This window comes from Athene cunicularia (genome assembly GCF_003259725.1).
Source record: "Athene cunicularia isolate RWA chromosome Z unlocalized genomic scaffold, athCun1 chrZ_part3, whole genome shotgun sequence".
Taxonomy (NCBI): Eukaryota; Metazoa; Chordata; class Aves; order Strigiformes; family Strigidae; genus Athene; species Athene cunicularia.
In genome coordinates, this window is record NW_020799144.1 from 10,811,952 (window position 1) to 10,824,168 (window position 12,217).

Sequence of the window (12,217 nt, forward strand, 5' to 3'; positions counted from 1 at the left end):
CACCGGTGCTGTGGGGCTGCGGCTAGCGGGCCGTCCCCGTCCCATTAGCTGGCCCTGTGTCAGCCGCAGGCCCCTCGGAGCGGGAGGTGGGGCCTTGCCCCGCTCCCCTGGGCACGTAACGGCCACGGTGTCGCCGGTCTACGCCCAGGGCAGCGCGGCCTTCCGGCCCTCGCCTGTTCGCCAAAAGTGGGGTGTTTTGAGGTTTCATTTCGTGGTGTGGTTTTTTAATTCGGGCTGTTGGTTTTCAGCGGGTGATGCCTGGGGGCCTGTGTCCCGCCGTTTGCCCTCGGGGCAGGAGCGGGCCGGTTGTCGGAGAGGGGGGGCCGCTGGGCACGGCGTGGGGGGCGGCGACCCCTTCCCCGGGGGGTGCTCTGCCCTCCGGACCCCGTGGGCGGAGACGCGGGTGCGAGCCTCTTGCTAGTGAATCGTAGAGAGCATAAAGATCGCCTTAACGAAGCTATCTTTTAATAAGTAGGTTGTTTTGTTTTGTTTTTGTAAAGTCAGGGTCTTGTTCTTCCTTAAGTCAAGTCCCGGCTGGCTTCCCTTCCGGAGGTCGTTGAGGAGAGGGAGCGGAGCGAGCAGAGCCTGGTCTTTCTGCTCCGGTCTGGTTTCCTCTATTTTTACTCTTGTCCTGTATTCTCTCCATGTAGAGGTTTTCATCTTTCCTTTTCAGTACTTGCACTTCCCACGTTAAGTTGAATATGCTTGAGTAAAGGTACTATACTTCCTTCTTGTGATCGCAGTATCTTTTGCTTCAACTAAAGACAAATTCATTAAAAATTTAAAGACAAAATTATTAAAAGAGCTCAGTGTACTATGTGGCTGGTCTCTTACACTTGCATAGAAGAGGAACCTGTGCAACTAAAATCTGTAGTGACTTTTGCGTTTGGCAGGTGGTTTTCACAGTGCCTGCTCTACCATCAAGGCCTACAAAAAGCATATGGCTTCCATTTTGTCTTAGCAATGAAAAGGATGTGGCACTTGTCTTTTAAACCAGGAGATTATTATTTTTTTAAAATAATTTGATAATTTGATCCTGTGAGGGACATCAGTAAAGTGAAGGCTATATGCATTCTGACCAGTTCTGTGGAAGAACTTAATCGTCATTATTTTGTATTTAGAGTAAGGTGCCTAGGTATTGCTATCACGACAAGCTCCTGTTTTGAAGTTCTATGAACAATCTATTCCTCCTTTTTTAAGTACACTTTATCTTACAGAACTTGGAAAGCATTAACCCTTTCAAAGATGATGGCTTTGTTTTGAGGTCTCTGTCATTCTGTATCTTTCAGTACTAAGGCCAAATTATTTTTGCTTGTCTGTTGAGTACAGAACAGGTTTTACTTTTTCCCTTGGTGAGGGGAAATGAATTTTTCATCCTACCGGAAGAAGTTGCGGTAAAATTTGACATAATTCTAAAAGTTGCTGTAGGAGGCTGCAGGGTAATGACAGTGTGTGCATAAGACATATTTGTATAGTGGAATCAAGGCAGGATTCTACTACAGGGAAGTACTTTAGGAATCTGAAACAAACACACACAACCCACTCATAATGCTGTTAGTATCTTCTAAAGACCAACTTCATTTGCAGTAGTGACTTTGGTAACTACAGTTTTGAACTGTCTGTAGAACTGTAGTTTCAGATTCATAATCACTAAATTCAAAGTTTTTCAACATAGGCAGATGTAGAATTTAAGTTGGGTTTTACTGTATAACTAGCTTTTCTGTCCTGTGGATTTTAGACATATTGATTTTAGATTTGTTCTTATTTTTCTTCAGATTGTATAAGTGGTATAACTATGGAGGTTCATTAATTTGCGATTTTATCTATTGAATTCGTAGGTATTCAGCAAGATGCATGGTCATTTTGCCTAACGTGTTCATACTTCTTATTTATCTTTTGTTCGTAAATTACATTCAGCAGATGAATTTCTTTTATTCACATGCTGAAGTTTTGGATGAAAATTGGAATTCAATTAGAATGCAGAAAGACAGTTCTAAAAACAGCCTTATAATCTAGTATGACCTGATGATAATAGTGTTTGATGTCACATTAAGGTAGGTTTCTAAAGTGAAAGAAGTTATGATTATAAGTCATGAACAGTTCAAACTCTCATAGTTACCATGATCCTAGATTTTATAGGCAGTAATACTTCTGAACTTGGTTATGTGTGTCTCAGATGGAAAAAGAAAACTGGTTTGGCTTTCCTTTTTGGTTTCACTTTTAGTTTCTCAATGTGGATTAGTTACTGAAATTGAAATATTATTTCTGTAACTGCAGCGGAGACTGCAGCTGTCAGTTCTTGGTCACACTGTAGTCAAGCCTGCTTCCAGGTGGTCAGCTAGCTTTCTCTAGTTCAGTGGTTTTGTTTGCAAACATGTCCTATAAAATAATTTTTATATACTGTTATCTACTTTGTAAGTTTCTGGTAAGTCACATATGAAATCCATTACAGATTTTTGCAAAAATGCTTTTTGTTTACCCTAGCAATTTAATTTTCAAGTGAAGTTTCCAACAGTCTCAACTATTTGAAGAAAAATTTTCACTGATTACATGCTATATTAAAATGCTTTCAGCTGCATGTTTTGCTCTTATGGGAAAAATGCCATTCGATCATTCATAATTTTGTGAGAGCCTTAGTGGCATCATTTAAAAGACAGTGTACCTAACATGACAATGTCTTTTGGGTTGTATCTGTAATAAACATAGGCTGTTGACTGAAATAAAAGATTTCAGATGGTGGTAATCTAGTTTCTGTTATATATATTTTTTTTTTCCTTCTGATTAGTGTATTGTCATGGAAAACCAACTACAAGTGGCTGAGATAGCTTGGTTGGTAGTGTCTGGAGGAATTGACTGAATATGCACACTGGTCTGTTGGAATCTCAAATCGGAAGTTTAAACAATTATACTGATCTATATAGCAATATTCAAATTGATAAATAAAACCATATGATGAATACTGGTGTTCTGTGTTGCTTTGTTTTTGTTTTGGGGTTTGTTTTTTTTTTTAGAGGAGGCTTAATAGTATTGGCTGTGCTTCGTAGTAAGTATGTATTAAGAAATGTTTTAGCAATGTGATTTGCCAGTGAAGAGATTGCATACTATTGACTGTTCAAGCAGTAGAGCATACCAAGGAATGTGTGTACAATGAAAGGTAAAAAAGCTGGCTTCAGAGATTAAGCTTCTAGGTTGATTTCAAATGCAGGAAGAATTATAACAAAACAATATTAATTGCACATGGGAGGCCAATTATTTAGCTTTGCCTGTGTCTCTTAGCTTTCATATGTAGTAGAAGGATTGGAGGAGATTAAAAATATCACAGGTGGGTGACCGACATAACAGGTACATCTGTATAGAAATGTTTTTGTGCATAAGAAATGTGCATGTGTATATATATATATATATATATGGTAAAAAAAAATTTTGCAAATAAGATATAAATGCAGTAGGGGTTTTTTTGAGATATACTAGTCTGAATGATTGGCAAAACGTAATAATGCTCTTTGGCTTTTATGTCATATCCACTTCTGTTGTTCCTAGTATCTTCCACTGCAAGCATGAATGCATAAAAACTTATTTGCATAGTTGCTACAGCTACAAATTAATTTAGCTCTCCCACTGGAATAAGGAGGTGGCAGAACATGAGGAATATGCATTATTCAGGTAAACGCAATGAGTAGGTAGTGTTCTGCATGCTGTCAGTGGTATTAGAACATGGCATTTTGTTTGCTAATACTGTTCTGCAAGAAAGCTGTCTACATTTAGGTTTGGCTCCTCTTTCTTCCTGTTTCCTCCCTCTCTCTGTTACCTAGCAAACGTGAACACTGTATTCACTGTAGTGGGATAAACCACAATAGCTGTAAAACACTTGGAGGTTGCAGCTATTCCAAGCAAGAATTAATACTAAGTCCTCACATCAGAGGTGTTCGGGAGGAGGACTTTAACCCAGTATTGTAACCATACATTTTATACAAAATTAGTGTCAGGTACATACAATCATGTTTGCATAACAATGGGAATTCCTATACCTTAAAATTTCTGCTTTCCACAACAGGTTCATATGAATTGCAGTCCTCTGTCAGAAATATAGAACTCCGTGAATTGTGTAGGCTGTTTTATAGAGTTGATTAGAGTCCTGAAGGAGTGAATATGCCAGCTATTATACTATACTTTAAGTGGAATACACAGATACTGAGTTTATACTCTGGACTGCCTTTATTTGTTGGATCGCAGGATGATGGCTACATTGTCCAGATTGCAGAGAGAAATCACTTGCCTATTATATTAACGATCAAAAATGTTGAGCATATATACGGAGTGTTTAGAATGATTTGCTACATAAAGCTGTGGCATTACAGGGCACTTCAGGTTTATTTTGACATTGATAGTGAAATGAGCAGAATAGCAGCATACTGGATCTACAGGATGGTTCTAATGTATCTGTTGGTGAAGTACATAAGAACTAAACCAGGCGAGTTAGATTTTAAAAACAAACACAAATTTTAAACACAAAGGTATATAAAGGATTTTCAAAATTGCCTCAGCATTTGAATCCATTGATTTCAAGCATTTATCTGGACTAAACCCAATACATCTAAGGCATTACTTGTAACTTGCAAACCAAAGTTTTTCTATTAAGTATTATTTAAAAAGAAAAAAAAGATAAGCTAAAGTCATGTACAACTGATGGGCTGATGCCAGGGTTACTGCACAACTTTAGCAAGGCACTGTAGCTTGGTGTAAAAAAAGAAAAAATGGTGTCATGGCCTTGCTGTAGAAATAGTTACGCTGTACATAACACAGGTGACCTTAGCCCTCTTCTGACATACACAATCCCAGTGCTGCTGGGATTGTCATCATTTTGGCAACACAAGACATCATGTCTTGTGTTGCCAGCAGGTTTGCAGGAATGCTGGATAGCTTACAGTGGTCTGTTTTGCCCAATAAACTTCAATTTCAGTATGGATGAGATAATTTAAAATGGTTTATTATGCTGCATATTGGCTTCACTGTATTACATGTATACATGATTAATAATGTGCAGTGAACCTTACAGGGTCACTTGCTGTTTTGTCTCAATGCCTATTTCTGATGTCCTTGTTATCTTTCAGTGCCACTTGAAGATGAGAAATTTTAATCCTTACCTCTTGTCGCCTGGGGTTTAGCAGTAGGTGGAGAATGTTTTTGAGGGGCCATGTTAGAGCTCAGGAGCTCCAACTGAAAAAGCACTACACATCCTTGAAGAGTAGGCGGAATCTCCAGGAGTTTAGGGTGAGATTTTCAAGGTTTCAAACCATTATTTATGTCTTCAAGGTTAATAGGATACAGCTGTGATTTCTTCAGTTATATTTGGCAAAAAGTGTGTCGTACTTGCTGCTATTGTGAGGAACATGTGAAATACCGTGCATACAGATTTTAGTTATGATCTGGACTAACTTCACAAAGTAACAAATAATCAAATTTAGAAAGCTATCGTAAAATACCGTGGTTCATGAAATGAAAATTTTTGGACCAAAAGAAGGGTTTGTTCTAGTTCCATACCTGGTCCCTCTCCTGACTTGAGCTGTGTCCCTTTCCTGGGTTAAGAAACAGTGGCCTTCACCTCCTACAGATTGTAATCAGGATGTCTTTGTGGGTTTTAGTGTTCACCTCCTTTGTCTCTATACATGAGATGAAAAAAAGAAAGGGTAGCAAAAGGCTCCTGTGAATTTTAAGATTATTAGTGGAATTCAGTATCAGATAATGTAATAATAAGGACTGCTGTCCAGGATATGTGAAGATATAAAAGATTTACTGGATTATATATGGCATCATGTTGTCACAAGGCAAGGAGAAATTTAGAAGAGAGTAACTAAACAAATTGCTGTTTGCTAATCAGTCACAGTCAAATCTGATCAACATAAAGAACTTATCTTAAAGGAGAAGTTCCAGGTTGTAAAAACTTTCGTGTGTGCCTAAGCAGGGCCTCTGGTGTTACTGTCTTCTGAGGCATACTGGTGATTTCACAAATAAATTATTTGATTAAATAGTCCAAATTTCCAAAGTTTGGAAAACTGTTGGAATATTTCTGTGACTTGCTTTTCAAGCTTTTAAGTGAGTTTTGTGGGAAGGGGTGTCCTTCAACAGAGCAGATAAATAAGCAGAGATTGTAAAATAAATAGTAAAAAAGGGAGACTGATCTTATGTGATTTTAAGAGTGCAGAGACTGAGAACTTTTGTATTCTTGACCTAGACATCAGCCAAATTGCTTGCTATCTTGGGATGGAAAAATTAATGCAATTAGAGGAAGACTGAGGCTATATATCCCATCACAGGCTGCATTTGTTTTTTTGGTTTTTTTTTTAAAATGATTCAGATGATTATGAAAGGGATTGTTTGTTTACAGGTCTACAAAAGGATCTTAGAGGCCACCCTTTTCAGCACAGTAGCTGGACAGGAAAGAGGGAGCATGGGGCTTTCCAAATGCTGTCAGCTGTGTCAAGCTTATGGTGAAAACTTCACAAAAACCTGAGGAGACATTTGTGTTGACTGAGCCAATGAGGGAAGCTTAGACAGTAGTTGGAGGCAGCAAACTGTATTGTGTGGGCTTATATTAAATTTCTCCAGCTGTGAAACTTAACATTAATTTACAGAGTACAGCACACAGTGGCCATAGGCATAATGGAGATTGGGCAGAAATGTTAATTTAAGTGGAAGCCAGGCATTGCTGTCATAGAGCATAATTATTTTTGGAGATAAGAGACAAGGAACTAGCTGAAGCATTCTTGTGTGTGTCTTGGTAATAGACCTACTTGACTTGGATTTCATAATTTCCTGAAGGCAATGTTAGAGAGAAGGTGATTTTTTTTTTTTTTTTTCCCTCTGCCTTGGTCAGGCAATGTATAGATGAAAACTGTGTGTTATATTTTATAATCTTTCTTTAACCTTGTTAGTTCTAGGGATTTGTTCTATTAACCTTGACCATCCTAGAACTAGGTTTTTTTTTCCTCTTCTTTAAATAATGAAGTAGAGGAGGAATATTTTAGTAATATGTTCCTGTAAGGTTTTTGTTGTAATTTTGGTCCTTGATGATGCAAAAAAGTAAGAGTACTTGTAACACTGAAAAGGAGGAAAATACTGTATCTAAGATTCTACTGAAACTTTGTTGGAGCTGTGGGGAATTGACTTGTCTGCACAAAGGTGTTGTTTTTGTTTTGTTTTGTTGTCATTTTTTATGCTCATGTACCTGTGTTGTTTCATTGTATTTGTTTGCTGTTTTATTTCAGTTAGTGATGTGCAGTAGTGGTTGGTTTGGCTTCTACAGCTGGGAACCAGAAAGCCCAGCAACATAAAGGTGAAGCATGACCCAACATGCAGTGAAGCCTAAGCTTAACTGAGAATTACTTTAAAAATATTTTTCCCTTTGTTTTGTTTTGATTTCTGCTTCTACTCCCCCCACCCCCATTTTTTTAATGTCAGAAGAACTCATTTAACTTATCTGGGAAAGCAGGTGCTTACAGTCTTAACACTTTTGAGACCTCCACACTAATGCTCCACGTATTTGCCTTGTAATAATTTAGAATTTAAGATCTCAAAACTGTGTCTAACTGCTGTAGTATCAAAGCACTTCTGTGCTGTATTTTCCAAATGAGTACCTAATTACCCTCTCAGTTCAGGTCCCAATGGCGTTTTTCCACTAGTATGCCCCTGCTGTGTCCTCATATTAGTCTGCAAATTTCTTTTCACTCCAGTGCAAGTTAGCATTCTTTAGTAGTTGTGAGAGAAAACTAATATTGAAAAGCTGGCTTCCTTAAGTAGACCCCCTGCTTGGCATCAAGTATCTTGGGTAAGGGTTTAATTTTTGAGAGTAGTGTTTTGTGTGTTGTTGTTTTTTGTGTGGGTTTTTTTTTGCCTAGCCCATAGTAAGAAAAAAAAATCACCACAATAGAGTCAGGAAAACTACTTAGAAAAGCAGTGAGCTGATATGTCTTGAAAAACTTTGTATTTTTATGTGTAGAATTTAAGATGTAAGAAGTACAAGTGACTCTTGCGAAGCTCTTTATGTCCTCTTTCCTTTCTAAATGTGTTTTATATATGTAGTGCTGATTGAGCACAAGCTAATAGATAAGTGATTGCTCAGGGTGTAGAGTCAGGGTAGGGTCTGTGGCTTGGAGGGTAGAGTCAGTTGCTATCTGTTTAGTAGAACTGTGTCCTTATTTATTTTAACTGGTTTTTTTTGTTGTTGTTTGGGTTGTTTTTTGTGTTTTTTTTTTTTTTTAATACTAAAGCTGCTTGCTTTTTCAGAACTTGGTGAGGCTGTGGGATTTGTGCACTGGGCCCTTGCTTTGCTAAAATACTGGCACATCAGTTGTTCTTGGATATGAGCTGGAGCTGCTCCTTCTGGTTTGGTTTTGGTTTGTTCAATGTGCATTATCACAGAGTCTAAGCTGAACTGGTGCCTCGTTTTTCTGTGGGTTTCTTGCATCATTTGTAGGTACTATACCATGGGGCGCAGGCATCATATAATCCTACGTGTGTGTACCTGTCATGTTACTGGGTATGTTGACTCTCATGGCTTGGCATTCAAAGCAGATTAAAGAACTAAAATTGAATTTGTGCTCACCTGTGGAAACAGATGAAATCGATGTTCAGCATGGATGAATATGGATGGATGTCTCTTTGCCTTATCTTCAAATTCTGATTGCTCAGCCTAATCCATCAAAGTAATTAATTTTCAATGCAAAGTGGTAAACACACCCAAATAAAGAGCTGCAAAATTGAAATTTAAGTGCATTGAAAGTGAATATCCCAGTTCACTGAAAATGTCTTGTGAATTATTCTTCTGTGGGGACCAGATGAAACAAAATTAATTACAGTGTTTAAATTAATAAATTAAAGTAGTGTAAGCTCTTTGTTTTCTGTGAGATCAGTGTTGCCTTTTCCAGCAGATAAATAGCAAACAGAAAGAAAAACATAATGAAACTTTTGTTACGTGAAGACAGGGTAATGCAGGAATTTTCTTCAAAGAAAATGCCTTAGGAAACTGTTTAGCAAGATAAAGCAGTTTGGTGTCTAGGCCTATTTTTTATTATTAATTTGACAGGGACGTGAAATTAAAATAATCCATCTCTTTGAAAAGTCTTGGGTGTAGAGGTGGGAGGAGAGGAAGATATGTAAGCCTTCATATTTATACCTGCTCTTGTCCCACTGAGGCAGATAGATTTGGTGAAACTTGTTTTTCCAGGTTACTGAGCTCAATTTTTCAAAGCTCTTCATAAATCTTACATATAGGATTACATCTATCCATATCTAACTGACACTGATTTCTTTGTTTCATTTATCCTTGTTTCAGATTTCTTACTCTTGCCTGTGGAGCTATTGTGGATTCAATAGTACTGAATTTATTTGACTTTACTTCAAATTTTAAAATAAAAGGCAGACTGTTTAGTGGAATCTATTGCTCAGTGATGATAAGTCAAACATTTACAGAAATATGTTAAACTGACTGGGATTGCAACAGGCCTATATGGGAACTGAAAAAATAGAAAACAAAGGAAATCTGTAGGACACATTTGTTTTGTGTTGAATATCCTGATAATACTTAATCCTAAAGAAGGCAGTGTTTTGGAAAACAGATGATACCTCAACCAGACTACTATGTTATCCAAATATACATCAAAAAGACATATGTATCAGAGTAGTTTTGGATGGGCGTTTTTTTTTTTTTTTTAATTCCTCAGTTTTCCCATACTAAATTACTGAAAACTGGAGATACTAGGAATTCCTGAATCTTGGTTCTTACTGATTGCATATGACCGGCTCAAAATTTGCCTCTGGCAGAACTGTACAGATTTGTTTCCTTTTTCTGTTTTTTATCTGCAAAACATAGAATTATTTTAGTGCTGTCTTTTCAGAGAGATTATGGTGCAATCGATATGTATTTAGACTTTTTTTGTGTGTGTGGTTTTTTTTTGAGAAAGTGAATTATCTTTTCAAATGAATAGTCTAAGGTTGCAGTTTCCAAGGGAAGGCAGAAAAGGTGTGGCTCTGTGCCACCATTGGCTTTGGTGGGGCTTTGGAAATCCAGGCTGACCTACTGCCAAAGCAGAGTTATAAAATATTTGTTGGGGCTTGCATCTCCCAGAGGCAACAGAGGTAGTGAGTCTGGGTCTCTAATGCACGCCTGCTGATTTTTGCATCCCAGATCTGCCCAGTTGAGGCAGGTTTGGTGGTCATCTTTGATCCTTGCTCAGTTATAGACACAGTTTCAGTAATGTCAGTACTAAACCTAACTTTTTCATCAGGAAATATTTTAGTTGTATGACTTAATTTTATGTTTTGCAGGTTTATTACATTAAATTAGTGTATCCTGATTTATCCATGGAAACCTTAGGATTTTTCTGATACAGGTATTGGAAAGTGAGGATTTGACAGTGTGTGCACACTAAACTAAGTGTTGGGAAGAATTTGTAGAAAAAAGGTGAAAAAGAAAGGTTTGTCCCTTCTGGAAATCTATCCAGATATTCCCTTACTTGCTAGTATATACTAGTATAATTGCCCCCTTGAGTGTTTGTTTTAATATATGAAGGCCTTTTTTTCTTTTTTAACATTGTTACAGCTTAAACTGTCTCTTAATATAGATGCTTATAAGTAAGCTTGGCAAGCCTGGATGCCTGGAGTTGGTAGTGGGTTAGGTCTGAGACTTCAAGAGGATGAAAGACACCAGGGTGGGCTTTGCCTCCAGGCTACAATTAAGATCAAAGCTTGTTAGTAAGATTCCTACTATAAAGGTTGTTGACTGTCTGCTTCCTTCTGTTTCTCCTCATTTTTCAGCTGGTGACTGTAGTAAATAAGTCTGACAAGGGTTGTTTCTTATCGTAGATTCCAGATCTTTTGTGGTAAGTCTTGCATATCCTATTGGCCCATGGAATCTGACAAGCTCAAGACTGCTGTTTTTTGGACAATTGCACTAAACTTATGTGCGTGTTTCCAATCCTTCTGTGGCTACCACAAAACAGTGGGAAGCAAAGCAGTGCGAATGTGAGCCATGTGAGCCTTGCTTCTGCAGTTCGGCCCACGAGGACCAAATACTAATTGCAGCTGTCTTAAAGGCAGTCTCGTGATCGAATGTTGTGATACAGGACTGAATTTTTAAAATGGGCCATTCACCCGTCTGCACAAAGTTACAGAGTCATTCAGTCATTTCTTCATATCCAATGCCAATTTTTTATTCGTTTCCATTATCTGTGACACAAAGTTTCATTGTTGACACAATTGTGATCCTTCTTTTATTATGGAACAAAGTTAAACAAAAGAACAACTAGATACAGTTTAGGTTGCATGTAATATAAAAATGTGTTAGCCCTTTAACTTTCATTAGGAAACAAAGCTCTTTCAAAATTCTTATCTTCTTTGGTCTTCAGATGTATCTTTAAGTTAACAGCTGAAGATTATTACTGAACAGTTTCTTCAGTGTCAAACAAATATTGTAGCCAAGGGAATGGGGGGCTTATTGTGAGATGTGACAGGAAGGATGCTGTATTGTTTTCTTCATGTTTGTTGCCGCAGTCATGTTCATGCAAAAGGAAAAGAAAAAAGAGGAAGTCCTTATTAGGTCAGTAGTAGTTTTTAGGTTAACAGAGTCTTAGATGAAGTTTTTGTTGGATATTTTAATGCTCTTCCTCTTGAAGTATTGGAGTTAATAGAATTTTAAATTAACATGAGAGAATATCAATTTGTATGAAATCTATCTCTAGAAATGTTCATAAATATAGACATTATCTTATTTCCTTCTGTGATAAAATGTGGTAATAGATAGTTTTAATCTTTAAAAGCTATATGTGGGCTTTTTGACTGGTTTAAATCTCCGATAGTTCACTTATACATATGTATAGCGTGTCCTGAATAGTACCTGATTATATGTCAACGATGCGCTTTATTCTGATTATTACATGCTGATTTTTAGTGTATGTTGTGGTCAAGCCAATGAGAGAAGGGATCAAATTATAGACTTTAATAGCAGTGTGCTGTATGTTCTGGTCTTCTCTTCTGAACTCACTGCAGATAGCAGATAGCTCCCTATTTTTCTCAGCAAGAAAGCACTTAACTTAATTGCTCTATTAGAAAGACATAGTAGCTCTTTCTGATCTGTAAGTAGCCTTCCATGTATAGCTGCTGAAGTTTAGAACATCTGCAGCTGAAGCCATTTGAAAAAAAGTCATTAGTCTGCATGGAAAAA

General features: G+C 37.5%; 1 protein-coding gene across 1 annotated transcript in view; it reads left to right on the top strand.

Moving 5' to 3' along the window:
- Nucleotides 1–36: 36 nt before the first annotated feature.
- XRCC4 (X-ray repair cross complementing 4) overlaps nt 37–12,217 on the top strand; it is a 187,350-nt gene continuing 175,169 nt past the window's right edge. Inside the window, exons 1-2 of the mRNA XM_026866720.1 lie at nt 37–652; nt 696–715. The gene's annotated coding sequence lies outside the window, so the exon portion shown is untranslated. The remainder of the gene's footprint in view (nt 653–695; nt 716–12,217) is intronic.